The following is a 26,771-nucleotide window of genomic DNA, read 5'->3' as shown; positions in this document are numbered from 1 at the left end:
GAGCGAGTGGATGTCATCTGTGGCAGCAAGGAGGGTGGTCTCTGTGTTATGGTTGCTCCTGAAATCTGTTTGGGAGACGGCCAGGATGTTGTGCGAATGGGACTGTCACCTCCACAGTCTTGAAAAAGCCAATCTCAGTGGTCTTGTCCCCATAGAATCAGCTTCCAGCAGGGCCCAGCCCAATCAGTCCAAGCACTCTTGTCCCAGCCAATCACCTTTCAGAAACTCTTCCCACTACAAGTGGGTCAAAATAGTTGAAATAAAAACAGCAGCGGAACACACAAGTGGGACCATGTCACATATACTAGTCAACACAGAAAATTCCAGCAGTCTTGGCCATTGGAAATTAGCTTAATATTCAGAGCCTCAATGTTGTCTTAACCTTGGCATCATTGCCAAAGGGCAGGCGAGGGCAAGGGTGTCCACTGTTGGTTTTGCTAGGGGCTGCCATAGGCCAGTACCAGTGAAGCTGACTCTTCTGACCTCTCACCACACCTAAGCAGTCAATATATGACTCATCATTCATGCACTTGCATAAGCCATAGCTGCACAAAGCCATTGTGAGAAAGTAGCCTCTTTCTAGCCTTGTTACCCCCACTTTTGGCCTGTTTGTGAGTGTATGTCAGGGTGTTTTCACTGTCTCACTGGGATCCTGCTAGCCAGGGCCCAGTGCTCATAGTGAAAACCCTATGTTTTCAGTATGTTTGTTATGTGTCACTGGGACCCTGCTAGTCATGACCCCAGTGCCCATAAGTTTGTGACCTATAGTTATGTGTTCCCTGTGTGATGCCTAACTGTCTCACTGAGGCTCTGCTAACCAGAACCTCAGTGGTTATGCTCTCTCTTTACAAATTGTCACTAACAGGCTAGTGACCAATTTCACCAATTTACATTGGCATACTGGAACACCCTTATAATTCCCTAGTATATGGTACTGAGGTACCCAGGGTATTGGGGTTCCAGGAGATCCCTATGGGCGGCAGCATTTCTTTTGCCACCCATAGGGAGTTCTGACAATTCTTACACAGGCCTGCCACTGCAGCCTGAGTGAAATAACGTCCACGTTATTTCACAGCCATTTACCACTGCACTTAAGTAACTTATAAGTCACCTATATGTCTAACCTTTACCTGGTAAAGGTTGGGTGCTAAGTTACTTAGTGTGTGGGCACCCTGGCACTAGCCAAGGTGCCCCCACATTGTTCAGGGCCAATTCTCCGGACTTTGTGAGTGCGGGGACACCATTACACGCGTGCACTACATATAGGTCACTACCTATGTGTAGCTTCACAATGGTAACTCCGAATATGGCCATGTAACATGTCTAAGATCATGGAATTGCCCCCTCTATGCCATCCTGGCATTGTTGGCACAATCCCATGATCCCACGGGTCACTAGCACAGACCCGGGTACTGCCAAACTGCCTTTTCAGGGGTTTCACTGCAGCTGCTGCTGCTGCCAACCCCTCAGACAGGTTTCTGCCCTCCTGGGGTCCAGCCAGGCTTGGCCCAGGAAGGCAGAACAAAGGACTTCCTCAGAGAGAGGGTGTTACACCCTCTCCCTTTGGAAAATGGTGTTAAGGCAGGGGAGGAGTAGCCTCCCCCAGCCTCTGGAAATGCTTTCATGGGCACACATGGTGCCCATTTCTGCATAAGCCAGTCTACACCGGTTCAGGGACCCCTCAGCCCTGCTCTGGCGCGAAACTGGACAAAGGAAAGGGGAGTGACCACTCCCCTGACCTGCACCTCCCCTGGGAGGTCCCCAGAGCTCCTCCAGTGTGCTCCAGACCTCTGCCATCTTGGAAACAGAGGTGCTGCTGGCACACTGGACTGCTGTGAGTGGCCAGGACCAGCAGGTGACATCAGAGACTCCTTCTGATAGGCTCCTTCGGGTGTTGCTAGCCTATCTTCTCCCCTAAGTAGCCAAACCCTCTTTTCTGGCTATTTAGGGTCTCTGCTTTGGGGATTTCCTTAGATAACAAATGCAAGAGCCCATCCGAGTTCCTCTGCATCTCTCTCTTCACCTTCTGCCAAGGAATCGACTGCTGACCGCGCTGGAAGCCTGCAAAACTGCAACAAAGTAGCGAAGACAACTACTGCAACTCTGTAACGCTGATCCTGTTGCCTTCTTGACTGTTTTCCAGGTGGTGCATGCTGTGGGGGTAGTCTGCCTCCTCTCTGCACTAGAAGCTCCAAAGAAATCTCCTGTGGGTCGACGGAATCGTCCCCCTGCAACCGCAGGCACCAAGGAACTGCATCACCGGTACCCTGGGTCTCCTCTCAGCACGATGAGCGAGGTCCCTTGAATCCAGCAACTCTGTCCAAGTGACTCCCACAGTCCAGTGACTCTTCAGTCCAAGTTTGGTGGAGGTAAGTCCTTGCCTCCCCACGCCAGACTGCATTGCTGGGAACCATGACTTTTGCAGCTACTCCGGCCTCCGTGCACTTCCGGCGGAAATCCTTTGTGCACAGTCCAGCCTGGGTCCACGGCACTCTAACCTGCATTGCATGACCTCCTAAGTTGTCCTCCGGCGGCGTGGGACTCCTTTGTGCAACTTCGGGTGAGCACCGTTTCACTCCACTTCGTAGTGCCTGTTCCAGCACTTCTGCGGGTGCTGCCTGCTTCTGAGAGGGCTCCTTGTCTTGCTCGACGCCCCCTCTGTCCCCAGACGCAATTGGCGACATCCTGGTCCCTCCTGGGCCACAGCAGCCTCCAAAAACCCTAACCGCACGACTTGCAGCTAGCAAGGCTTGTTTGCGGTCTTTCTTCAGGAAAACACTTCTGCACGACTCTCCACGGCGTGAGGGATCCGTCCTCCAAAGGGGAAGTTCCTAGCCCTTGTCGTTCCTGCAGAATCTTCAGCTTCTACTGTCCAGTAGCAGCTTCTTTGCACCCACAGCTGGCATTTCCTGGGCTTTATCTGCCCATCTCCGACTTGCTTGTGACTTTTGGACTTGGTCCCCTTGTTCCACAGGTACCCTCGTTTGGAAATCCATCATTGTTGCATTGCTGATTTGTGTCTTTCCTGCAGAATTCCCCTATCACGACTTCTATGTCCGTTGGGGAACTTTAGTGCACTTTGCACTCACTTTTCAGGGTCTTGGGGTGGGCTATTTTTCTAACCCTAACTGTTTTCTTACAGTCCCAGCGACCCTCTACAAGGTCACATAGGTTTGGGGTCCATTTGTGGTTCGCATTCCACTTTTGGAGTATATGGTTTGTGTTGCCCCTATCCCTATGTGTCCCCATTGCATCCTATTGTAACTATACATTGTTTGCACTGTTTTCTAATACTATACTGCATATTTTTGGTATTGTGTACATATATCTTGTGTATATTTGCTATCCTCATACTGAGGGTACTCACTGAGATACTTTTGGCATATTGTCATAAAAAATAAAGTACCTTTATTTTTAGTATATCTGTGTATTGTGTTTTCTTATGATATTGTGCATATGACACTAGTGGTACTGTAGGAGCTTCATTCGACTCCTAGTTCAGCCTAAGCTGCTCTGCTAAGCTACCATTATCTATCAGCCTAAGCTGCTGGACACCCTATACACTAATAAGGGATAACTGGGCCTGGTGCAAGGTGCAAGTACCCCTAGGTACTCACTACAAGCCAGTCCAGCCTCCTACAGCCATCTTTCACTGTCACTCAAAAAAATCAAACAGATACTCACATAGTGCTCATCAGTACTCATTCAAATGTACAATATGAAATAGACATTCCAGCCAACATTACAAAATATATTCATGATGCACACTTCTTCACAAAGACTTTGGTAACCCTTCCTTCTTGTACATTTTCAACACATTGTTCCAGTCGGATGCACTAGCCAACTTATTCATTATCTCTACAGGCAGAATGTGTCCTTACATTCAGCCATCAACCAATTTGACCACGCATAAATAACAACAGTCTTTAAGTCTTTAAACACCTCGCCTCTTACTGCGGGCTATCTGCAACACATACAATCACATTTCAGTTCTTGTACAGACCTACAGGTGCCACTTAAATGTTCCTCACTGAAACCCAACGTGATGACCTTGAATTTTATTAAATATTCCAACAACATCTTCCTCAGTGATTTTAATATTCAAGGAGGCTCTAAAGAAAATATTTCCAACTCACAACAGAAGCAACATCCTTCACCTTGTCTGCTACTCCCTGTTGGCCACTGTATTCCGTGCCCCGCTACCCATGGAGCAGACAAGCCACTTTGCCATCCCTTTGACCTGCGCCTCAAACCATCTCACCGAGGCCAGCCTGAGCCTTTCCAGGTATCAATGCCACTACTTCAAAAATCACCCCATCAGCGCTCTACTTCGAGGCTTGAATATCTTCACTCACTATATCGGATCTCTTTGCAGATGTCAATGTCCGACTCAAGGCTTATCATCATAGGCTCTGGCCAATATGAACAGCCCTGAATCAACAAGAATCCATTCATCAGAACCTAAGATGTCAGCCCCTCATTACCCAAGAGAAATTACAAAGATTGCATCTCCATGAAGATCTCCAGCCATAGCAAACTATCTGCACAGTTCGAAAAAATAAATCTCTAAAAACCAAAGCAATGAAATACACAAATACTGTTATTGCACCATTCAAAAGAAGTAGAACTCATCTAAGCCTGCATCCGGCCCACTCAGGACCCTGCCAGGGAACACTCAACAGACAAGCACAATGCAATCAACGGCGTCTTCATGGAAATGATAGACAAAGTCAGGAAACACATTGATGGCAGCATTCCATAAGGTGTCATCATACTGATGTCCCCCCACTATGTATGAAATAATGCCTTTCATGAGTTCTTTGCCAAAATAGCTTGCACATGTTTTAATTAGCTAATGTTTCCCACAACTGAAGTGAACACATTCAATAGAATATGCCAGTATTCTTTGGGGAACCATGTTCTTTCTTCTAAGGTTTCAGAACCTCTCCTAACTCCTGTCCCTTTAGTAATTGCACATGCTAAGGGGCCTCTTTGGAGAGAGAAATGTCCCCTTACATGGATCTGGAGAGCATGCACCCCAACCTTGATATCAAAGTAGAAAACTTTTCTCTTACTTCACCATACATGACAACCACGCCTATGTGCTAAAGGTCCTTTCCGTAACTTGACTAGAGACCAAGAGCAGGGCTCCATGGTTGGAGGGGTACACATGTGCCCCTCCTTTGCCAACAGGGACCATTGTTAGCTCACCGGCCTATAGAGTAATGCACTGGTGGCATGAGATACTTATAGTAGCAGGAAAGGTGTATTTACCTTTCACCTGTTAGGGAGGGTGGCCTACTGGTCCCTCTTCTACTTTTCTAAGTTCCCCTGCAAGACCCCCTCCAGCCGGGCACTGCAGCCCTTTATGAAAAAACATGACTGCCGTGTGTGTATAAATTAATGGCATGTGGCGTACGAATGACACATATGGCAGTTGCCACAATAGGTCCCATTTAATACTTACTGTAGCTGTGTGGTACCTAAACGGACATTTGTAGGGAGAGTCTGGACAACTTATGCGAGTTGCAGGGCTTCCCCCAGAACGTTCCAGGGATCCTCTGTAGCAGGTTAATCTGAGGAGTGTTAAGGAAACGAGAGAGGGGGCTGTTTGAAGCTAGGGATTTTCTCTTATCTGGCCCACTGTTCTCTAGAAGTGCTGTCTTCGTCCCCACAAATTAACTGGTAGTGAAGTGGGCAGCCTCTCTTGCATCTGTGCTCTAGTTTTGTGTTACTCTTGACAGTAAATTCCCAGGTCCCTCACTTTCCATGCGTCATGACACAGACTATGGTTGGACCAGTTGCCAGTCTGAGTCAATTAAGCAAAATGATAGAGCCTCCCAGAACCAGACTCAGCAGTGACATCTGGAATACCCAACTGCCATCTGTAACTTTTGCACAAAGATGGGACAGAAAATTCCAGCCGGTGAGCTAAGATTTATTTTCTGAATCTACACCACCCGAGAGATCAAAGATCTCTTGGAGTTCTAGGGTTGCAATGCCTACGACCAGCATTCCAATACCCCTTACTTTATTTGGGACCAGTAACCAGGGAACATTCGACAAGTGCGCCAAGAGGGACTGCATGGACCTTGCTTCAAGGGAGAGAGCTGACTGCCAAGTGCATTGATAGTGTTGTTGCATAAGGATTGTGCTACTTTGAAGCAGAGGAGCTGTGAGTAGCTGAAGCAAGATGAATTGATACCACTATTGTGACCTTCACCACTTCGACAAAGGTGAGGTTTGTGGACCCCGAGTAGTCTCCACAGCACTGTCCACAGCACCACAGCAGAGGAGACCACAGAGACCCCTGAGCCTGAAAGTATCCTGGAACTTTTACTAGGGTTCCATGGGCATCTAGAGCTAAGAAGCATCTAAGCACTAAAGGACTGACTACAATCCGGCAGTCAAACAACAAAGGATGTACAAACCCCAAGAGAAAGTTACCAACTACTAACGAGATCGCACAAGACTGGTGGATGCAACCCAACTTGGGAAGGGCACCTAGCTTGTTTTAGTGGTGGATGTTTACAACTTGGGTCAACAGAGGACTTAAGCTGCACGACCTCGAGCATCATGTGAAAACATAAAATATATTTACTTTATTAGTGCATCTATAGCCTGCTTCAGTCATATATTTTGCTCTGATTAACATTGCCCACAGGAAAACCCTATCTTTGACGTGGTGCAGCTTTTGCATATTGGCTCCCAGAGGCGTGAAACAAAATAACATGTAGCTCCTACTAGAAACTGCTGTATGCTAAGGTATACATTTTCCCTCTGTCTTAGCCTTGCTAGCTTCTTCCACTAACTGTTGCTAAGGGAATCCCAGGCGAATGAATCTGCCATTCACCAATGATTCTTTTTTTTTTTTGTCAATAAACCCTTTCAGACTCTGATTTGTGTGTGAAGTGTTTTTCGTGGCAGAACCTGCTCTTGACTGGAAGCGGTGACCAGAGCTGAACCAGCCCTCCACTCAGCAGCCTCAGATGCAAAAGGTAAGACAGAGGGGAAAGTTCGATGGAAGATGCCCAGCGTTCAGTGGGAGATCAAGTCAGACATCGTTCAGTCAGGGGTGGCTACTCCATATGGGCAGAGGAGCGTCGCCCCCCAGCCAGCAGCGGTAGCTGCAAAACCTTTCAAAGAAAAGGATGCTAAACATAGTTTCTTATCCTTTCTTTAAAAGAGGCGGGGCCACGGGGGTGACGTGCACTGAGGGGAAGTGCTCACTGCGCATGTATGTTTTGCCAGCCGTCTTGGGCCAGCCAAACATACATGCGCAGTAGGCTCTCTCAAGCCCGGCAACACAGCTGCCGGGCTTGAGAAAGCCTGCACAGGCTCCCAGTCTGCCTGGGAGTGCCCTAACTGGACACTCACCGCCAATCCTGATGCTGCTTTGAGCAGCGTCAGGATTGGCCGCAGGGCAGGCTGAGAGCCTGTGCCTGCAGCATCCGGACAAAGGTGAGGAGAGGAGCGGCTTGGTGCAGGAGCAGAGGTAATTTATTTTTTGTTTTATTTTATCACTAATTCCTCCCGTGCCCCCGTGTGAGCCCCACTGCCCTACTGCCCTACTGCCCTACTGCCCCACCCACCGGAATCACCGCAAGCCGCGACTGCATTCAGCTCATTTAAAAAATCTGAAATATGAGTCTGATTGAGTTTACTATATGTACTAGGTACATGCAATCTTAGAATTGAGATTTCTCATCTAGGCAGGTAATGGCGGGACAAACCCGGCTTGGGTAGTTATAGGGGGAGTCTACTCTCCCTCCTAGGTGACTGGTGGGAAGAGAGCTTTATGTCTCTAACATTTCTTGTTTTTACTTTTCTTAGCCTCCCCAAGGGATGTGCTGTGGCACATGGGGGACAGGCGACCTAATTGTTCTCCTGGTTGTGAATGAGGGTATTGTGAGTCTAAGGACCTGATTTAGATATTGGAAAACGGGTTACTCTGTCACAATGGTGATGGATATCCCATCCGCCAAAATCCAAATCCCATTATTTCCTATGGGATTTAGATATCATGATAGAGTAACTAACCCATCTGCCGATATACAAATCTGGCCCTAAGTATGAAAGCAAGATGAGGCTAACATGACAACACCATATTTCCCACATTCATCTCGCTCCCTACCTGGCCGGTCTGACACGCTACAGTCGGGCAGGCAGTCCTATTACATCCAGGATAGTCTGGGACTGACTGCAGGACGAAGACTCTGAACATGCGTACCAGCCTGACAGATAGGCCTCTTCAGCTAGTGAAGAGGACAGTGACGATTCCATTTTTTTCACATATCCAATCTTTGCCCTTTCACCTGTAGATGTAAAATGCACATTACTGCCATTGTAATCACTACTGCCATGTTTTTCTTGATCATGCTAACTGTGCATAAGTGAATGTGCCCACCTATGACAACTTAGGGGCATATTTACAAGCCCTAGCACCACCAGAGCGCCATTTTTTGTGACACTAAGGTGGCGGTGTGCACTGCGCTGTATTTACAAGGTGGCATTAAGCCACTTTTTGTGGCTTAACACCACCTTGTAAATACAGCCCCCTACACACAGCACTCTGCGCGGAAGGGGCGTGCAATGGGTGCTGCTGTGGGCATTCTACTGCAACGTGCATTACATTTTGACGCTGCCCCAAATTACGAGAAATCTTAAATTTGTAGCAGCGCCAAAACCTTACGCCACCCCAGGGGTGGAGGTACCTTGGTAAAATGAGGAAAAATGCTTTCATTTCTCCTCGTTGTCTGCTCTTTCTATGTGTGATGCATTCTGCAGCACACATAGAAAGAACAAATCACCATTGAAGATTGTTTTTATGAAAGAAGGTGTCCCTTCCTGCACATAAACAGTCTCTGCCACAACGCGGCCAGCCTTCCACCATGGTGCAAGGGTGGCTGCGTTTGTGCTCGGCAGCAAGTTTAGCGCTGGCGCCGAGGGGAACACAGGGGTGCGCTGTATTCTTAATAATATGGAGCATCCATGCGTTTCTTAAGTGACACAGCGCGGTGCTGCCAATTTTGGCGCAGCGCCGTACCACTTTATTGTAAATATGCCCCTTAGAGCCCCTCTTTCACAACTTGGCTTTCAAGACGAGAAAATATCAATTCACTATTTCAGACAAAAATGTTTATGCTCTTCCTACATCCCTATGATCTCAGACTCCTGCAACAGCATTCTCCCTTTGTTTTATCAGGTCATGTAAGCCTCAGCTGAAATTCTATATTACAAACTCTACATATCTGTGACTTGCCTTTGCTTAGAGAGTTTGCATGTTTTTATGGTTCAGAACCATTCTTCAATAATTATTTTAGTTTGGGCGCAATGAAACCTTTTCAGATATTGAGTGGTGTGTGTGTGCGCATTTTTCCTTTAACACACCCCTGCCCCAGTCAAGGCGGTCGAGTCACCATCCTTGTTCCTTGGTTCCCATTTTAGCTTCTGAATACCACTCAACTGTTCCTTCAAACTGGTTTTGTATGTTATAATCCTTAATGCTTTTGCCCCCCACCAACCCCCACCCGCGACCCTCCTGTTGCCAAGCAAAACACAGTCGTCTGGGTCAGGTCCCACATATGGAGACTCCCCCACTTTGGTCCATTCAGGAATCACATCACGCCCTGTCTGCGCTGACCACCAATGATAGCTGGTGCTTCCTGTTACCTGAAGAATAAACGAGGACACATAAGGTACTGCTCACCCCGACGGGGGGAGAAACTCAAAGAACAGAGCGGAAAGATAGGGAGAAAGAGAAAAGTCCTCCCTGCACTGCTAAGGCCAGGTTGGGCCACATCCTCACCGTCCTCTCTCTAACTATGGAAAGGGTCTTGGTTCACTGAAATGCCACATGAGTTCTCAGGAACCTGGGGCCTGACAGGTGACTTTTTCCATTTGATAGCTGCCCAGGGGCTCCATCTAGGAAGGTATCCTGAGCGTTGCTTGCATTCATTCCAATCTACAGCTCTTGGCCTCCAGCGTTTCACTTCTCAACTTCTCACTTCAGCTCTCTCTGCAGCCAAGTCCCATCGGACTAACACTCTCCCTCCTTCAGCCTTCCAGTGGAGACATCACCTGATGTTTCAGCTTTGGCTGGCACCGGAACATTGTGCAAAACAGCACACCCACACCTGTGGGCATACAGGAGCTAACAGTGCAACTCCTGGAATATGCAACTCTCAGTTTGGAAACAAGACACATGTCACAATAGCTCCTGTTCAGGCTAAATTACACTGGCACACTATAAAGAGCGCCAATATCACTCCTGAAGAGGTAGACACTCCTATCCAGGCACTTGAATTGCCACCCTTTGGGCGCTACACTGACACAGACTTTCCGTTTTCAGGTGCCACGCAAAGCATAATTTATGAATCAATCTTCAGAATGGAGGATCAAGAAACAGTTCTCCACACATCAATGGATGCCATTCCCTGCTTGGAGATGTCTCAGACACCCACCTGAGACCTTCCAAGAGCTTTCCCCGTGCAGCTCTCCAGCTCCTCAGGGAGCTGAGAAGGTACAAGTGCATCGCCGCTCCGCTTCAGTAACTTCACTAGCTCCACCTGGCTCCCTGCATCCCATTCAAGATCAAGGTAGTGAAACCCAGCACACGCTCCTGGCCTGCAGACAAGATGCAGATATGAACAGGGCAGCAGGACACAAGCAGCAATGAAATCACCAGAACATGCACGGGTGAGAGGACCAGAAGGCATTCGTCCTCCTGGGGCACACACGAAGGGGGGCTTATTTACAAGCCCCTGTGTGCCACTAGAGTATCACTTTTTTGACTTTCCTGTGGTGCACACTGCAGAGCCGTATCTACAAGGCCACGTAAAGCCACCCTATGGCTTTTTCATGGCCTTGTAGATATGGAGGGAGGCAATGCAGCACGTTACCCCACACTGTGATAGGAAGGCATGCCATGTGTGTCACTGTGGGTGTATCTACATGATACCCCTGGTTTTGGACACTGCCCCAGATTTACAACATAGCCCAAATCTGGGGAAGCTCCAAAAACATACGCTTCCCAAGAACAAGCGTAACAAAACATTTCTCTTTGTTTTTTCCTATTTCCACATGAGCTGCATTCTGCAGTACACATAGAACCACGAAAACGCTTCTTGTGATTGTTTTGGTGCAGGAAGGTGCCCATTCCTGCATAAAAACAATCATTGCAACAACACAGACATTCTTGCACCATGGTGCAAGGTTGCCTGTGTTGGTGCTCGACTGTAATTTTTGTGCCGGCTGACAGGGAAGGCATCTTATAGATACAGCGCATTCCTGTCCTTCTCTTTTTGACACAGGGCAGTGAAGCGAGAAGGCTTGTGGCTCTGCCCTGCGCCAAAGACTGTAAATGAGGCCTAGGATCAGGAACTGCCATAGATATGTCAGGCTCCATCACTACTCTGCTTCCAGAAGGAACTAAAGGCCTCCATCCAACTGCACTGCTGTATACCTCACCGGGAAGCAACGTAAATGATCTCCCCCCATAGGTAAGTCAGGTGTAATTTGCACCTGCTGCCCCCTCTTGTATCTATCTCTTGTGTAGCATTCAGCTACTCTGCATCTGGGTTCACACTTCTTCAATACTCTTACCTACAAGGTTGAATGGCTCATCGCAGTTGGTCAGACCTAGCATTCACTTATGTTCTGAACAGGCCAACTTCTTGGAACTTCTGGTAATGGGATGACGGCGATGGGGAAAAAAGGGAAGAGCAACGTTTGTGAAAATTAAGGTGAAAAGGGTAGGGTCCGCCGTACATAAGGGGATGTGAAAGTCCTGTTTGAAATTGGTTTGAGTTCTTAAGTTGCCCCTCATCTCCGTCTAACATATCTCTGTTCCTCTGAGTCAAGATAAAGTCCTGGTATAGTTTCATAACGGTGCACTTTGGATGATGCTTGGGGTTGACGGCGCAAGGGATGCACTGGGCTTGTAGATGCCTTTTATGGTGAGTTCCTAGTTTTTGGGGTGCCATGGCCTTGCTTCTCTCTGGCGAATACCAGCTGTCCCCGACCAGTATTTTTCATTTTTTTATCCCTGAAGTTACTCTGTATTATTTCTTTTTTCCAGTATTTTTGAGGTGTCCATAATCTAAGGAACCTCCGAAACTGTGGCCCAAATGCCCACCAGGGACACGCTTGGAGAGCAGTAGGACAGGGGAGTCTCTAAACTGATCCCTCCCACCCTCTAAAAAAATAAGTATACTTGACACTTCAGCTAGAGCCTGGATAGTGACAGCAGATTGATATGGAAAATAAATAACTGCACCCAGGGGAGAGGCCTAGTAGCATCTCGTGTAAATTAACTCTAATGACCTCTGTTAATAGTGACCATGAGTAATGAAACACTGGTAACAAGGGGCTCCGCCTTTCATCCAGAAATTCCCCTGAGCTTCTGCTAAATAAAACATTAGCAGTAGTCTATAAATCAGCAATGGTAGCCCTACTGGTAAAAACAACCTCAATAATATGCTTATGTAGTTGTATATGTTTGTACCGAAGAATCTATCATTATGAAGTATATTTTAATTATACTTAAATGTTCGAAATAATATGCGCATCCTGTCTCCTGCATCCCTGTGTGGCGTCCACTGTGCTGCAGAAATACTCCACGGATTTAGGTTGCAAATCAGCCCAAAGAAGAAAAACAGAAGAGATCTTGTTTATTTTGTGTATTACGTATAGAACTTGTAGGGGTACCTTACAGGCCTGAACCATCTGTGTTAAGCCAGCACTTGAAAGTATGGGCACAGATTATAAGGGAATCCTATGGACTTTATAGGTGAAATGTACCAGTGAAATTAAACTGTGGGATATACCTATAAGGACTTAAGTGGATTTGGAATATGAAACCAACTCTGGGTGAAGGATGATTTTCCGGGCCCAGCAGTGGCACTTATTTCTGTGTAGAACAAGTACTCTTCGGTGATGGTACCATTGTCAATTTGAATATAATGCTTCTGTGTGCACACTTAGGCCCATAGTTATACTTTTTTATGCAAAACTGGGTTAGCGCAGTTTTGCGTCAAAAAGAATAGCGCCGGCTAGCGCCATTCCAAGACACTGGCCGGGCACCATATTTATGGAATGGTGTTAGCCGGTGCTAATGCCCTGTTAGCATCCTTGTAAAGGACGCTAACAGGGTGGGGGAGGCGTAGGGGAAACCGGAACTTGTGCGCCGAATTATGGCGCTACACTGTTTAGAGGCAAAAAAATACCTCTAAGCAGTGTAGCGCCATTTTCTGGCGTACAGCCCCCATTGACATGGATCCTATCTTAGTAAAGACAGGAGCCATGTCCACCACCTCATTGGCCAGGCCCAGGGGACGAATGTACCCTGGGCGTGGGCATTGGGGCCAGGGCCATGGAGGGGGCCACAAGTGAGGGCCCCGAGCGGGAAAAAAAGAAAATAGTTACTGGGACTTACCTGGGATGGGTCCCCCATCCTGTGGTGCCCCTCTGGTGTGGGTGGGGGTGTCCCGGGGACCAGGGAAGGGCACCTGTGGGCTCTTTCCATGGTCTCTGACCATGAAAATATGCCTATAGGTCCCCTAATGCCTGTCCATACCCAGGCGTTAAATAATGGTGCTAAGCAAGCTTAGCGCCATTATTTAAGACCCCCATCCCCCATGCTGGATTTTGGCACGGGGGATAAATATGGCGCTAAGGCCATATCGTCCTTTTCTGGATGGGAACGCCTACCTTGCATCTCTTTGACGCAAGGTAGGTTATCATGGCCAGAAAATGACGTTAAGTCCATATATTTGGCGCTAGATGTGTCCAGCGCCAAAGTATAAATATGGAGTTAGGTTTGCGCTGAATTAGCGTTAAAAAAAATGACACTAATTCAGAGCAAACCGAGTATAAATATGGGCCTTACTCTGTAACAAAGTGATGCTCTTTGGCAGATTGTTGGTGGAAATTGTGATCTCTGCACCGCCACCAATATCTTCTGATTAATTTAACCAGATCAACCATGCCGAGATTCACTGGGGGAAATATATGTAGATTCCAATACAGGCAGACTTTAGTGAGGAAAACAAGTTGGCATGTAATTCCTCATTTCCAAAACAAAATGCAGTTAAGGAGCTATTCACAACACGCTGTAAATATTGTCCCCACCCCCACAGTTTCAGGATATATCAGGTGTGGCAAACATTTCACCTTCCCCAGGGGCCAGATATACAAAGCACTGGTCTCAATTTGCAACCAGTATTTGTGCGACCACTGTGGTATTTTGCAAACTGACCTATGTATTAATATGTCAGCTCATACAATACCAAATTGTAGTGGATCGCAATTAGACCTGCCTCATGAATCCACTAAGATTTGCAGCCATTCACAGGGATGGTGGCTTGCTGGGGTCCGCAGACCACCAGGTCTGTGATTGATTTTAAATAAACCAATATGTTTTTTTAATATAGTCTGTTTTCCTTAAAGTAAAGTTTAAGTAACATTTTTTAAGAGTAGGCAGACCTCTTAAAAAATATTTTTGAGAACATTCACAAAGGGAACAGGTAATAACTACATTTGCGAGTGGATTTCAGTCGCAAAACATTAATACATCCATTCTGAATTGCTATTTGGAAGGGGGGGGCCTTAAACACACCCCATGCAAATACGGATTCAATATTTAGCTGCAACAACAAATTGTGATTTGGTAAAGTTTTACAATTTGGGTTTGTTACATGTCAAAAGGACTTTTTGTGTTTGAAAACTGCTCAATTTTGTAAATCGGACCTTTTGTGAATGCAAAATGGCTTTGTACATCTGCCCCTAGGTTCCTACATGTCAGCACTGGAGGCCACTTGTCAAGGAGGGTGGTGAAATGTTGGGGAGGGGGATTTAAAAAATAAAATAAAAAAACAAACCTCTATGTTGGGAGAGACGGTTCCCCTCGGGCTCCCGGAAGCACAAGGCTTCAACACTCCCATCCAATCACGACGCTGCTGTCAACCACATGACAGCAGCATTGTGATTGGTCACAGCGGGCTACTTCAGCGCTCAGACCGGGAATAGGGCCATGTGCACTTTCTTCTCCAGGCTGTTCAATACAGCCAGGAGGAAAAATGAAAAGTGCGCATGACTGTTTGGCTGGCAGAACACAGCCGGCCAAAGCTTCATGCGCACTTATGTGCACTCACCACTCTGCCTCCAGCCCTCCTCCTCCTACCCCACCCTAACCTGGCTCCCTGAGGAAAAATAAAATGATAATAATGATACGTTATTATAAAAAAATGTCTCTTTGTCGACTGCACAAAGCAGTGGGGTGACGCTCCTCCGCCTAAGCGGAGGAGCCGCTGCTGTGTGTCAGACACTCTCAAGGGATCAGAAAAACCACAGAAGTCTGAACTCTGAGTATGGCACACGCGTGCTCTTTATATTTACTGTACATAGGTTCAAAGTGATGCAAAATAATTATCCTTAATGTTCTGCTCTGCGCAGTCATGTGACCAAAAGTTAATGCATGTGAGTCGTGCCTCACACTTGAGCAGAATCTGAGAGTGCATGTATGTAGATTAATGAGAATAAAAATGGGAAGAATGCGGGGTGCTATGTGCCCTAAAGAAGCCAACACAATCACCTCTTTTTGTGTGACATTGGATCCACAAGGCCTACAGGTGTGACCCCTATGGTATATCTAGTGACCCATGAGCTCCTGTGGTTAGATGTCTTCTCTGTCTCCGCCTGTACTGGGTATGCTGGTGCTAGTGTGTACCATAATCACTGTGGCACCTAGACAGGAAGTGACGTGCAGGCATTCTGTGACACAGCAGCAGATAGCAGCGGTGTCACTAAAGCAGCCCACGTACGTTTCAACCACTTCTTCTAGGCATGGCTTGGGTCTGTTTCCAGGATGTATGGGAAAATGTATTTCAGGAGCGGCTTGCAGTGGTAAAATGGGGCTGGTGGGGGTGAGGTCCAGGGGGGATTTAATAAAAAAAAAAAGGTATATGTGCCACCGCCACCACCACCGCACTGCTCCTCTCCTGCAGACAGGCTGCAGGCACAGGCTCCCAGCCTGGCCTGCGGCCAATCCTGACGCTGCACAGAGTAGCATTAGGATTGGCTGGGAGCGCCCATCCAGGGCACTCGCAGGCAGACTGGGAGCCTATGCCTGCTCTCTCCGGCCTGACAACACAGTGCCGGGCTGGAGAGAGCCTACTGCGCATGTGTGTTTGCCAGGCCCGAGACAGCCAGCCAGACATACATGCGCAGTGAGGAGGAGTGCTGTGCACTCCCCCTCAGTGCTTGCACAGCCTGTGCTCCTGCCCCTTTTACCAAATAACGATAGTAAACATAGGCCCATATTTATGGTTGGTTTGGCTGCGTTAGCATAATTTTTTTTTTTCGCTCAAACAGTGCATATGTAACTCCAAATTTATATATTGACGCTAGACCGTTTTAACATCAAAATATAGGAGTTAGCATCATGTTGTGGATGCGGCAAACTACCTTGCGCTAATTAGATGCAAGGTAGGCATTCCCGTCCACAATATGATGCTAACCCCTACCGCCATATTTATACTTCGGCGCAGAAACGACTCGCACGGAGTAGGCAAACCCAAATAATGGCGCTAAGCCTGCTTAGCGCAATTATTTAACACCTGGGTCAGACCAGGTGTTAGGGTACCTGTGGACCCATTTCCATGGCCAAACACCATGGAATGAGCCCACAGATGCCCACCCAAGCCCCAGGAACACCCCCACCCACACGAGAGGGACACCACAGGATGGGGGACCCCATCCTGGGTAAGTATAGGTAAGTATGTTCTTTTTTTTTGGTGGGTGTGCCATTGGGGGCCCCTGACATGGGGCCCCCTGCCTGGCAAAGGGTCTTAGGCCTTGCCCAGGGGACACTGGCCATTGGGGTGGTGGGCATGACTCCTGTCTTTACTAAGATAGGAGTCATTTTTGGGTGGTAGTGCGTCAGAAATGCCGCTAACCAGCCTAGCATCATTTCTGAACCACTAGGGCCTTTTTCCCTACCGCCATCCCCATCCACCCCCCCACCCACTGGCTAGCATCTTTTTTTTAACGCTAGCCATTTCTTAGCGCCAGCGTGCGCCATTCCATAGATATGGTGCCCGGCTGCCGCTATGGGATGGCACTAGCAGACACTAAGTATTTTGATATAAATTTGCCCCATAGTTTATTATCGTTTTTTGGTAAAAGGTTTGCAGCTGTTGCTGCTGGCGGGGGTTGATGCTCCTCTGGCCTAGTGGAGGAGCCGCGCCTGATGTATTTATTATACACCTACAGGCAGATCTATTCATCCACTTCCTGTGACTTTATCAGGGTTAAATGCTGTGCATGATGTTCCTTCCTGTAATGTCACCTCACTGGGGGGACTAGAGGGTCAAAGGCAGTGTAATAACTTACGCCGTGCCTGATTTTGGTAAAGTAACAGCAGTAGTCCCCTCTAAAGGTTCCAAGTAACCTGTCTACATAGATGACTAACGGTGAACATTATTGACAGAAAATAGAGTCTGTCATCAGTGATATTACCCAGAAAGACTGCTAGGCCCTAGGCTTGGCTAGGCTCATGCCTGCTCAGCACCAGGATAACTTACCAGGTGATAGTGTGCTCTACAAATCTGCATACCAACTAGACAAATCCTCAAAAAGATAAATGCGTGCTGTGCATGCTGGAAATGCACATCTCCAAAATCCTTTGTGCCATTATAGCGATGTAGACAAACTTATTTTATCTAGGTGTCTCAGGAGAAGTCCATTCCTTTCAGTATTGCATTATACGCTACTTTGGGGCCTCCACTCTGATCACCTCGCTCAAGGTGCCGGAACTATATGGTAAAAGTCACCCAAAGTTGGCCGAGAACCACACGTGGGCCTTTATCTTATTTAGCACAGTGGATTCCACCTCAGTGAGGGGCCATCTCTGGCCATCTCACTCTCTCACTGTAGACAAGTAATGACAAAGTGCATGCTCCAAAACACACCATCCGGATAGTTGGTCACATTTAACAGGACTCTTCATTCAGAGAAATGCTCACTCACCAGGACTCTAGCAGCCCTTCCCAGCTCTCCAAGTAATCAGGTCTCTTACACGAGAGTGGGCACCTGTATCCCCCTAGCTGGATTGCTCAAGGGACCTTAATTGCACCTCCCCTAGGGATGCAGACATTTAGGCCCTGATTTATACTTTTTGGTGCAAAACTGCACCAACTCAGTTTTGCACCAAAAAGTTTAGCACCGGCTTGCACCATTTCTGTGCACCAGATGGGCACCATATTTATGGAATGGTGCAAGCCGGTGCAAAGGGTAGGCTAGCGGCAAAAAAATGACTTTAGTCGGGTTTGGCTGGCACTATGGAAGAATGGGTTTTTGCACCAAAAAATGACATTAGGCAGGTTAGAGTAAAAATACATGACTCTAACCTGCCGAGAGTCATTTTCTGACGCAAAACCATCCATACCCTGACTCCTGTCTTAGAAAAGACAGGAGTTATGCCCACCACCCCAATGGCCAGCACAGGGGACCAGGGTCAGGGCCCCCAATGGCACTTTAAAAAATAAAATAAAATACTTACCTGGTATGGGGTCCCCCATCCTCCGCTGTCCCTCTGGTGTGGGTGTCCCTGGGGCCTGGGGAGGGCACCTGTGGGCTTATTCCATGGTGTTCCACCATGGAAATAGGCCCACAGGTCCCTTAACGCCTGCCCTGACCCAGGCGTTAAAAAATGGGGCAAAGCAAGCGTTGCACCATTTTTTGACCCCTCCTCCCTCCATGCACCATTTTTGCACAGGAGTATAAATATGGCATTAGGGCCATAGAGTCATTTTTTGCACGGGAACGCCTACCTTGCATCTCATTAAGGCGTGATAGGTTTCCACTTCCAAAAAATGACTTTAAATCCATAAATGTGGCGCTAGACGGGTCTAGCACCAAAGTATAAATATGGAGTTAGTTTTGCATCGAATTAGAGTAAAAACAAATTACGCTAATTCAGTGCAAACAGAGTATAAATATGCCCCTAAAACAGGGAGCAATTGTCAGGTCATTGTGAGCTCATGTGAGGGATATAAGGCTTCTCCGTCCCATGGATGTACTGATGAAAAAATTACTGCTGACTTACTTGAGTGGAATGTTTATCTCATCAGCTTCCTTTTGTGTCAGGTCTATGGTGGGGCTGACTCCCTAGGCATTTGAATAGGATCCAACCCACGCCTTGCCTCACCCACAGTAGGCAGAAGCCCCAAGAGGAATGACCCACCATGTATCACCCACTTCCTGAACTGCAGGAGTCCAAATGGTCCAGGGTTCCATGACCCTCACCTTCTTGGTCCCACTTCCAGATCCATCTTAAGATGTGCGAGGACAGGAGAATCCCAAAGAGACTGTTTCATGATGGTGCAAACCTTCTTGGCATCAATCCGGCAGCTCTTGGGTTCCAGTAGATCCTACCACCATCCCAGGACACCTGTACCCTGCCCAGTGAGCAGAGGGCTGAACTACCAAGAACCTCCTCAGAATTTGTGTTGTCACTTATTCTCTATCTCTTAATTAATTATTGACTCTGTAGAAAACATACCAACATTCTCTCATGACTTACGCACAGCCACATCCCTGCTGACAGTCATCTACGACTCTCTCACTCTCTGTGCCATAACATTAGCCCTAAGGCAGTATTTAGGGATTGACACCACCCAGTTAGAGGTCTGCCCTCCACACTTACAGATCCCCATGTGCCTGGTGGGGATTTCAATGTTATCAAGGGAGCCGCCATGTTTAAAGTGCCCGCTCTGCAACTGTTTTCTGAAAAAACAAACTTACAAAAGCAGGAATCTTTTCTGATAAAAAATTGAAATGCCTCGACTCTCAGGCAGAAGCTTACCTTGCGCGTGGGCATCTTTTAACATTTTTCCTGCCTATTTCTGCCATACGAAGAATAGCGGACATGGGCAGGGAAGATGGGTGACAGATCTGGTTCTCGTTGACTAAATAGAGTAGCTTACTTCCCACTCCCCTAGACACAAAGGTACTTTATAGTTTTTTGTTTCACAGTTTTATATAGCACTGACTTGTAAGGTATTGGAGCGCATTACATGAGCACCAGTTCCATTACACAAGGACACATTCATTTGTGGTAGGTGCAGGGAAATTATGGTAGTCATTACAACCCTGGCGGACGGTGTTAAAGCGGCGGTAAGACCGCCAACAGGCCGGCGGTAAAAAAATAGCAATTACGACCGTGGCGGAAACCGCCAACAAAGACAGCCACTTTAACACTCCAACCGCCACGCGGTACAAACAAACAGCGCGGCGGTCACCGCCAACAGACAGGCGGGAGACAATGTACCGCCCACACTATTATGACAGGCCAATCCGCCACCTTTTCCGGGGCAGATACACCGCGGATAAAAATCACAGCGGAAACAGGAATTTCAAAGGGAAAACGCTCACCTCTACACACTCCACGAGGAACGAGGACACCATGGAACCGGAACTCCAAATCCTACATGCGATAGTCTTCCTGCTCCTCTACCAGGAGCACGAACGCCGGCGGCGAAGACCACGGTGAGTACTGCACCTATGACACAGGGGAGAGGGGAGGCAAAAAACAGGGACACACACACGCAATACCCCCACCCCCACCCACTACAACACACACACACTTATGCATATCAATACATCACAGTTACACCACCCAAATCCCCCCAGAAGAATGCAAACACCAAAGAAAATGAGTGTAACCATCGGAATTTATTACAAACAAGTAGGCAGAAATATATATATACACCATGTACAAAATATATACCAGGCATAGACGTCCAGGTACTGCACAAAGAAAGTCAGTGGAACACTGGGACCACACGGTATGGCCGAGGCCCACACAAGATCCCCGACCATGACGGAGGGAACACTGCAGGGACATCAGATACCAAGAAAACAGGCACCTCAGGGGGAGGGAAAGGGGGGGCACCTCAGCCGCTTGAGTGCACGACGCCAAATCCACGAGGGGGCCACATGCCCACTGTTCCATCCTGGGGAGTGCAAAGCCATAGTCTCTCAAGTCTCTGCAGTGGGTGGTTTGCCCACTGTAACATCCTGGGGAGTGCAAAGCCACAGTCTCTCAAATCTCTACAGTGGGTGGGTTGCCCACTGTAACATCCTGGGGAGTGCAAAGCCACAGTCTCTCAAGTCTCTACAGTGGGTGCGTTGCCCACTGTAACATCCTGGGGAGTGCAAAGCCACAGTCTCTCAAATCTCTACAGTGGGTGGGTTGCCCACTGTAACATCCTGGGGAGTGCAAAGCCATAGTCTCTCAAGTCTCTACAGTGGGTGGTTTGCCCACTGTAACATCCTGGGGAGTGCAAAGCCACAGTCTCTCAAGTCTCTACAGTGGGTGGATTGCCCACTGTAACATCCTGGGGAGTGCAAAGCCACAGTCTCACAAGTGGATAACAGTCTCCACTGGTTCTGGAGGGGGACTGGTGCCCAGAGTGCTTCATCCTGTGAAGGACAGAGGTAGTGGATGGATGTCTCCATTGGTTCTGGAGGGGGACTGGTGCCCAGAGTGCTTCATCCTGTGAAGGACAGAGGTAGTGGGTGGATGTCTCCATTGGTTCTGGAGGGGGACTGGTGCCCAGAGTGCTTCATCCTGTGAAGGACAGAGCTAGTGGATGGATGTCTCTACTGGTTCTGGAGGGGGGCTGGGGGGACCCAGTTGCGTCAGTGCCCCTGCCACTCATGGGCTAGCGGTGCTTGAGTTGGCGGTGCCCTGTTCAGCGGTGCTTGAGTTGGCGGTGCCCTATTCAGCGGTGCTTGAGTTGGCGGTGCCCTGTTCAGCGGCGCTTGAGTTGGCGGTGCCCTGTTCAGCGGCGCTTGAGTTGCCGGTGCCCTGTTCAGCTGTGCTTGAGTTGGCGGTGCCCTGTTCAGCGGTGCTTGAGTTGGCGGTGCCCTGTTCAGCGGTGCTCGAGTAGGCGGTGCCCTGTTCAGCGGTGCTTGAGTAGGCGGTGCCCTGTTCAGCGGTGCTTAATTTGACGTGCCCTGTTCAGCGGTGCTTGAGTTGGCGGTCTTTAATGGCCCAGCGGGGCTTGTGCTGGCGGTCCTTCTTGGCCCAGCGGGGATTGTGCTGGCGGTCCTTCATGGCCCAACGGGGCTCGTGCTGGCTGTCCTTCATGGATCAGCTGGGCTGGCGCTGGTGGTGGCCTCCTGGGCAGCTGGGCTGGGGCTGGCAGTTGCCTCCTGGGCAGCTGGGCTGGGGCTGGCGGTGGCCTCCTGGGCAGCGGGGATGATGGCGGTCTTCTCCGCCGTGCAGCCCTTCCCAGACTTGCCGGCTTTCTTGTGGTCCTTCCCCACCTTGGAAGGTGTCACAGCTGCCTCCACATTCCCAACGGGACCCCTGGGAGCGGCTTTGGTGTCTGGAGTATTCCCCCTCTCCCGCCGGGCACTGGCCAACTTCTGATGCTTCACAGGTGGGGGACTGGCTGTGCTGTGGCTCCGTGCCACACTGGCTGTCCTGGTGGCCGGTGCACTCCACATACCTGTGACTACAGGCACCACTGGTCCCGGAGATGTTGTGGCTGAGGTGCTACTTCGGGACCTATGAGATGGACGGGGTGGGGGAGGTGTGGGAAAAAGGTCAAGGCTGGACAGGAAAATTCTTTTGGAGACACTGGGACGGGTAGCTGGAGGGGGTTTGGGAGTGGAGGAAGAGGTGGTGGTAGTAGGAGGTGTACGTTTGGTGACTTTGGGTGCAGGTGCATGCGCTGGAGGCTGTCGTGAGGTGGATGGCTATTGGGTGGGTGTGTGCCTGCGTTTGTGTATCTTGGGAGGGGGCGTCACAGACACACTGGGAGAGGACACAGGGGACATGTGAATGGTAGTGGGGGTGGTGACTGCACGTGAGCGAGGTGTGCTGGTGGGTGTGCTGGTGAGGGACGTAGTGGCTGTAAAGGTAGTGCATGCAGGTGTGAGTGTAGACAAGACTGGGAGGGAGGAGGGAGACGACGAGGAGGGGGACACAGTGGAGGCAGTGGATGTTGGTGTGTCTGCATGTGTGTGTTGCTTGCGTGAGTGCCTGTGTGATGTGTGGTGCTTATGTTTGCCTGAGCTTCCCTTGTGTGGTGTGGTGTGTGCAGGCTGGTCTGATGGTGTGCTTGGGATAGGCAGAGGTACAGGGGATTGGGTCTGGGTGGAAGAAGTTGGAGGGGGGAGGCTAGAGACGGGGACAATGGCTGCCATCAGTGCTGAGGCCAGAGTTTGAAAGGCTCGCTGAAGGGCCGCCTGACCAGAATGAATGCCCTCCAGGAATGCATTAGTTTGTTGCAACTGCCTTTCTACACCCTGGATGGCATTCAAAATGGTAGACTGCCCAACAGTGAGTGACCTGAGGAGGTCAATGGCCTCCTCACTGAGGGCAGCAGGGGTGACTGGGGCAGGGCCTGAGGTGCCTGGGGCGAAGGTGATGCCCACCCTTCTGGGTGAGCGGGCACGGGGCGAAGGCTGAGGGGCTGCTGGGAGGGCGGTGCTGGTAGGGAGCTCCCATCAGAGGACGAGTCTGTGTCGCTGGTCTCAGCTCCTGTCCCCGGCGTGGAGCTCCCCTCGCCCTCCATCCCACTGGTGAATTCCGAGTCCGTAGTCTCGCCCTCCAGGGCCATGTGGGATGCAGCTCCCTCGTGCTCCGGTGCCACTGCTCCTCCGCCTGATGATGGTAATGCACACAAGAACAGGGAGACCACAAAAAGGGGGGGGAGACACAATAAAGACATGTTGAGTGCATGGATTACCACTACAGTTGGCGGACAAGACAGACACAGAAGCCCCCTGCACTACGCCGCGCTCTTGGGCTCCACAGTTCAATTCCTGGGAAATGGCCTACAAGGCTATGGACAACATCTGCACACATAGATGACACAGGGGCATGAATAGCTGTACTTGGCACTCTACAGAGGTGGGGTGGGGTGCCACAGGGCCTGCCTTACAGAGGGGCCTAGCCTACGGAACTCGCCCTGGCCTAGGGAAACCCACAGCCCTCCTCCCCCACCCAGACAACTCCACTGCGCACAAAGTCAGCAGAATGAGAGTGTACTCACCCCCTTGTGTCTGCTGTGATGCCCTCAAGCGCCCATCCAACTCCGGGTAGGCCACCGCCAGGATCCTGAACATCAGGGGGGTCATGGTGCAACGGGCACCCCTCCCACGTTGGGAGGCCATCCCCAGCTGAGCCTCTGCCGTCTTCTTGCTCCAGCGGCGAATGTCCTCCCATCTTTTCCGGCAGTGGGTGCTCCGTCTGTGGTAGACCCCCAGGGTCCGGACGTCCTTGGCGATGGCACACCAAATATCTTTCTTCTGGTGGGCGCTGACCTACATGAAATGTACAGAGGAAGAAGAGAAGTCATTTCCAACTGCACCGTCAAAGTGAGTGGTCCCCATCCCTACCCTTGCCATGGGGCACATGCATTCACCGTCTTTCATGCATGCAGCACTCTGCCCCCTTCCTTCTTACATCCAGCCCTCTCCACACAGGCATAGCGCATACAACATGCTCCCTGTGTACTTACCTGTTTGTCTGGAGGACCGTAGAGTAGCGTGTACTGGGGGGACCCCATCAACGAGCTTCTCCAACTCCTCCGATGTGAAGGCAGGGGCCCTTTCCCCAGACGCACGAGCCATTGTCTTTTCCAGACCGGGGTCACAGCAGCACTTGCAGTGTAGGTCCTCTCCTGTCGAAGATCAGGTATTGAAGATTGAACAGATAGAAAATGGCGGTCACGTCCGCGGCGGTGCATACCGTCACCGCCAGCGTACATCGTCATTGGCTCCTGGGACCCATAGGGTCCAATGTTAACAAATGCAGCATTGCGCTGCGTTCTTCGACCGCCTACCGCGACGGTGTACAACGCCAGCGCAGTTACCTCACAAACCATTGTCCCACTTCAGAGGTCAGGCAGCCGCCATTTCAGGGGCCCACATGGCTTCATTTTCAACTGCGTCACACATACCTAGGCCTAGACTCAACACATATACAGGCCACCTTTTGTGTATGATTGGTCTTCTGGGTAAACAGTGGGTACGTCCCTCTGAGTTGTTTGACTCTGTGCTTGCTGTTGTCTTTCATAGGCACCGTCTGCTGGGACATGTGAGGAGATGGCGGCATCCTCCGGTGTACCGACCGTTGGTGGACCTGTCGACAATGGAGGAGCGACATTTGATAATCACCTACAGGCTTGACCGTGCCACAATCCAGGAACTGTGTACCCAGTTGGAGCCAGACCTGATGTCAGCAATCCGCCATCCCACAGGACTCCCCCCTCAAGTGCAGGTGCTGTCAGTGCTCCATTTCCTTGCAAGTGGCTCTTTTCAAACAGCTGTGGCCATGGCATCAGGGATGTCCCAGCCTATGTTTTCCAACGTATTGTGCAGAGTGTTGTCTGCCCTACTGAAACACATGCGGAGCTACATCGTTTTCCCTCAGGTGGAGGATTTGCCTACAGTGAAAGGTGATTTCTATGCCCAGGGACGTATCCCCAACATCATAGGTGACATTGATGGGACACATGTGGCTTTGGTCCCCCCCACAGGAGTGAACAGGTGTACAGAAACCAGAAGAGTTATCATTCTATGAATGTACAGATGGTATGTTTGGCAGACCAGTACATCTCCCATGTGAATGCCATGTTCCCTGGCTCAGTGCATGATGCCTACATCCTGCGGAATAGCAGCATCCCTTATGTGATGGGCAACTCCAGAGGCACCGTGTGTGGCTATTAGGTGAGCACCTGGAAGCAAGTCAGTGGGAATGGTTGTCTGGGTCTGGGGTTATCCCTCCAGGTTAGTGTGTGTCTAACAGTTGCCCCTAACCATTTGCAGGTGACTCTGGTTACCCCAACCTGTCATGGCTACTGACCCCAGTGAGGAATCCCAGGACCAGGGCAGAGGAACGCTACAATGAGGCACATGGGCGAACTAGGAGGGTGATCGAGCGGACCTTCGGCCTCCTGAAGGCCAGGTTCAGGTGCCTTCATATGACAGGTGGATCCCTATTCTACTCACCAAAGAAGGTGTGCCAGATCATCGTAGCCTGCTGTATGCTTCACAACTTGGATTTGCGACGCCAGGTGCCTTTTCTGCAGGAGGATGGTCCAGATGGAGGTGTTATTGCAGCTGTGGAGCCTGTGGACAGTGATGAGGAGGAAGCAGAGGAAGAAGACATGCACAACAGGGACTCAGTGATCCTGCAATATTTCCAGTGAGACACAGGTAAGAATATAAACCTGCCTACTACATGTACTTAAACACTACTAGCTCTCTACTGTCTGTCGTTTTCACCCAGTGTATGGTCACTGAGTTGTCACTTTCCCTTACTGTTTCACAGATTTGGGTCCCACTATGTGACATCTGCTTAGATTCCTCATGGACTAGAGCTGTGTGACATAGGTATGTTGACATTACTATTTTAAAAAACATTTTGTCACTGTAATTGCTAATACACTATTTCGAAATCACAGACAGACTCCAGATCATTTTGTGCTTTAGGTGTGTTTATTTAAATGCTCAAAATTGGAGGGGGTAGTGAAATGTTGAGGGGTGATGGCAGAGGAATGTCCATGGCAGAGTCCAGTCTATTAGTCTCACAGGTGCATTGCACAAATGAGCATAGGAAGTGGAGCTGGGGCAGTTTGAGGATGAACAGGGTAACAAAGTGGGACAAAGGGATGACAATCAGGGTGGTCTCATTTCTTGGCGGGGTCTTGGAATCGTTCTCTGTCTTTGTCCTGGATCTCAGGGACCGTTTG

This window comes from Pleurodeles waltl, chromosome 4_1 (genome assembly GCF_031143425.1).
Source record: "Pleurodeles waltl isolate 20211129_DDA chromosome 4_1, aPleWal1.hap1.20221129, whole genome shotgun sequence".
NCBI lineage: Eukaryota > Metazoa > Chordata > Amphibia > Caudata > Salamandridae > Pleurodeles > Pleurodeles waltl.
Note: the sequence above shows the minus strand (reverse complement) of the source record.